The 4,775-nt window shown below is 36.6% G+C and overlaps 1 pseudogene; it reads right to left on the bottom strand.

The window, feature by feature from the left end:
- Positions 1-4,430: 4,430 nt before the first annotated feature.
- LOC127077188 (uncharacterized) lies at positions 4,431-4,530 on the bottom strand (annotated as a pseudogene).
- Positions 4,531-4,775: the final 245 nt, after the last annotated feature.

Raw genomic sequence — 4,775 nt, 5'->3', positions numbered from 1 at the left:
GAAATTTAATCACATGGCCATGTGTTAATTCAAGTGCATTTTGGAGGGAAATTGGGGAATTTAAAATTGGTGAAAGCTACAAGCCTAATTCCAATCCCATTGTGTTCATTAGGTGATTTTAAGTGGATTTGGATGCTAGCATGTTACTGTTCACGTCCAAAATTAGCCATGCACCTTCATTTTTCATTTTTTGCAAAACACTCCAAATGTCCTTAATTATGATTAGTACATGTCTAATTGTGATTACAATGTAATTAGCACATGGTATAAAAGATAAATCATAACTGAATTGTTCATAATCACAAGTTCTAGATCTATAAATTTTTTTCCCTCCAAATTTCTCTCTCATTGGAATTCAAATTTTCTCCACACAACCACACATTTTCTTGATAGATCCATCATCCTCATGACATTTGGAGCATGATTCATCCATTTTTTGTGGAAATTGAGCAAGGTTTGAAGCATGTCAAGCATATGAACACATCAATGGCAAGTGCAAATTAAGCAAGATCTAGGTCGTGGCAAGCATCCATTTCTACATCAAGCTTCATAACAAGAGCAAAGGAGGAGATCTACACACTTTGGAGGCCTTGAACACACTGTTTTGATCACTGCCATTCCAGGTTAGTGAAATTTCGAGTCTCTTAATTCTTAATTTTATGGACATGATATTGTAGATCTTTGCATGCTGGTGATTCTGATCTAAATTTCATTAAATTTGGTTGAGATTTGAAGAAGTTATGTGAAATTAAAGTTTGATGTTCATAGATGTTTTGCTTCGATTCTTAAGATATATGATGATTTAGACTGAAATGATGCTCGATTTGTGTTCTACATGTGATAACCTTTCCATTGATATAATTTTTATGAAAATCTGCACACACAAAAAATTAGGCGTGCACTGTAGCACCACCGTCTCAAGGTAGGAGACGGTGGAAACCACCGCCTGGAGCAGTGCCGGCCGCCGCCTGCTACATATGCTAGGGCAAGGCCTTAAACGGCGCCGTTTTGGTCCAAACACGCATACTCCCTTAGATTCCCAGGCGTGGCACTTTGTGAATATTATTTTGATTCCAAGCGCATACATGGTTCGATACTTGGCTGCTGCATTTCCATATTGCCTTTTCCATTTCATCATATATTTTCTTCATTAATTCATATATTTTCATGTCAACTTAGAAAATTCATAACAATTTGAAAACAAATCCAGATCACCTCCAATTTTTTGTTATATGATCATCTTGATGTCCTTTATTTTTTGATATGAATTTCATGATTTTATTATTTCTGGAATTTTGATTGTGGACTGTTGATTGAACATATACGCAAATGTGACATGCTTCATTCACTCTATTGTGAAATGCTCATACATTGGCCAATTGATTTGAAATTTGGTGTGATGATTCCTAACATGATGCTTGATTTTTGAGGCTTGGTTGTGTATTTTTCTCATTTTTCATCTCTGTTTTAGACACATGAATGTATAGTGTGACAATGTGTGTCACACAATTTGGTGTCATACTTGTGCATTTTCATTTCTAGGTCAAATGTGCTCCTCTGATTCTGATTTTTGGCATGAGGCTTGTGTTTGACATGGTGTGTGCACATAAAAATTTTCATGATTGTTTGATTCATTTCTGTTTTAATATGGAATTTTGATTCTTCATGTCCAATTATGATCACCTTGTGTACCTTTTGCCTTATCTTGTGCAATTGATGACTTTTCCATTTGATTTAGGTTTGGTCCTTTTTAGGACATGTTCTTAATTGAATAAATATGCTTCATGTTGAATATTGGTTGCTGTTTTGACTTTTTGCTTTGCCTTTGACCCTAGTCTTGGACTAGTGGTTTATTCTCACTTTTTGAGCTATGTATTTCAGGTTCAAGCCATTAAGCTCTAGTGGTTGATGCAATCTCATGATTTGACATACAAATTTGCTTTGTCCACTAACCTTTATTGTGTTGTAAGTTCCTTGGTGATGAATTCATGATAACGCGAAATTATATCGCTTTTTAAGACTTAATTCAATTAAATTATATTATCATTTACGCTAGTTTATCTCATTTTATCAGATATTATGCAGTATTTCTTTTCTATTTACATCAGGTACCCATTTTGAAGCAAAAGTGAAAAAGGGAAGAAAAGGAGGTATAAAAAGCAATAAAAAGGAAACAAATAACCAAGACCAAGCCCAGCCCAAAAGAAAGCGCACGTTGCCCCTGTGACGGGCGTCACAAGGAGTGTGACGAGCGTCACACTAAAAGCACTCCTGTGACGAGCGTCACACATGGTGTGACGAGCGTCACACCAGTCCACTAGCTTTTTGGCGCAAGTTACGCTCTCAGAAGAATGGAAGTAACGTTGAGGACTTCGTGTCCTATTCCCAAGCCGTGAATTTAGCACGCTGAAGACTCGTGGAAAAGAAGAAAAAGGCAGTTAGTAGCACTACTATAAATAGCTACCCTAATCCCTCTCGTTTGCTCTCCTCTCTTTGCCGTTTACACACACCGAAGCTCTGCCGATTTTCTGTTCAAGCTTTTGCTTAGTTTTTCTTTTTCCAGCAGAATTAATATTGTTTATTTTATTTATTTCTTTTGCAAGTTTTATTTTCTTCTTCCCTTGCAAATTTACCTTTCCCGTTTTTAGCTTTTAGATATTTTTCGCGTAGTAGTTTCTACACCGGAAACTACTGTGCAACTTTATACCGGATTTAACCTTACGTTATATTCGAGTTTTTTTATTTCGTTGATTTAATTTACTGTTCAATTGAAGAATCGAAGAACAAATCCTACCGGCTTGTGGAGGAGTGTTCAAGACCATTGTATTACGCATTCAGGTTCTCTAATTGTTATTTAATATTTAATGTTTTATTCTATTGTTTATTTACATTGCCTGCCTGAAATGAATCTGTGTATGCATGATAATAATTATTATTTAGTTAGCATGTCTGGCTAATTCGCCTAGGTATCGGTATGTAAAGTAAGCAGAAAAAGGGATCAAGACTAAGTCGGTCTATTCAAACTTAAAATTAGAATCAATCTTTTTATGGTCTTAACTTATAGGTTTAATAACAAGGTTTTTTACAAAAGTAAAAGACATAAAGAAGTTGAAACCAACAGAGCGAGAGTTTGAGGTTTTAACTGGACAGTGTAAGTTAGTCATTAAGTCTATCTCAGGGCGAGAGCAAGTTTTAGAATTAATTAAATTTTGACTTTTTTCCAAAAAGTATTTTTAAAGATTGAATGTGAGGACGAGAGTTAAGCATTTAGATTTAATTGTATAACCTAAGTCAACAGAGCGAGAGTTTGAGATAAGGGTGTTTAAAACGGTCAGTATTTTCTTAAAAAGAGTTTCTGCAACTTTATTGTTTTCAAAATATGATTTTTGACTTAATTATAAGTGACAGCTACATTAATATAAGATCATGGTTTCTTCAACAGAGCGAGAGTTTGAGATAAAACCTTTAACCAATAAAGTTAATCGAAACGATTTATTTTAAGACCGAGAGACCGACAAGGAATTGATTCCCTAGTTTTGACGAACTACATACCGATATCCGTTTTATTAATATTTAATCTAGATATTAGTTTAGTTTTTAGCTTCCTTCCCCAAACAATCAACTATTATTCACCTTAGCTTTACGAAGTAACCTTAGATAACGGTATATCGATTCATAAGTCCCTGTGGGATCGATATCTTTTAAAACTACGCGATAGAACTGTGCACTTGCAGTTTGTATCCCATTCTCGACTCACACAGTCGAGCGATCAAGTTTTTGGCGCCGTTGCCGGGGACTTTTGTTCAATCGATATCGTAACTCTTCCGTTACGCTGTAGAGACTAGGTTTCTTTTTCCTTCTATTCTTTCTTTCGTTGATTTGTATGCCACGCACTCGCTCTCAAGGCGAACCGCTCTATTTACGAATCAACGATATCGAACTATATCTCCGAGTCTTACGACGAATTCGGGAATATCGTGCTGAAAACAATCTCCCTCCTATAAACCTTCCTGATATCAAAAACATTTTTCCTTCTTTAACCGAGATGGCAGAACCAGCTCGTGCTCTTAGAGATTACGCCGCTCCATCGCAAGATGAACCGCATTCAAGTATTGCTCCGCCCGCAATCGAAGCAAACAACTTTGAACTTAAACCTTCGTTGTTGCAGGCTGTGCAACAGAACCAATTCTCTGGAAATCTTACCGAAGATCCAAACCTTCATTTATCCGTATTTGTCCAATACGCTGATACTGTTAAAGCTAATGGTGTCACTTCAGAGGCAATTCGACTTCGTCTTTTTCCTTTCTCATTAAGAGATAGCGCTAGAAGATGGCTTCAATCTCTCCCTTCCAACTCAGTCACCACATGGAACGAGTTGAAGAAAGTTTTTCTTGCCCGATATTTTCCACCAAGCAAAACAGCTATGTTAAGAGCCCAGATAAACGGATTTAAACAGAAAGACAACGAGTCTCTTTTCGAAGCATGGGAAAGATACAAAGACATGATGAGACTTTGCCCACACCATGGTTTGGAAGACTGGTTAGTAATTCACACATTTTATAATGGTCTCTTATACAATACAAGGTTAACAATAGACGCCGCTGCAGGTGGTGCACTAATGAACAAACCTTATGCTGATGCTTACCAGCTTATCGAGAGCATGGCCCAAAACCACTATCAGTGGGGAACCGAACGAACAACAGTGGAAAAACCTCAACCGAAAACTGGCATGTACGAGATAAGTAACCTTGATCACGTTAATGCAAAAGTGGATG

Source organism: Lathyrus oleraceus, chromosome 4, assembly GCF_024323335.1.
Source record: "Lathyrus oleraceus cultivar Zhongwan6 chromosome 4, CAAS_Psat_ZW6_1.0, whole genome shotgun sequence".
Classification (NCBI taxonomy): Eukaryota; Viridiplantae; Streptophyta; class Magnoliopsida; order Fabales; family Fabaceae; genus Lathyrus; species Lathyrus oleraceus.
The sequence above is the reverse complement of the archived record's forward strand: the minus strand, read 5'-3'. Positions and strand labels throughout refer to the sequence as shown.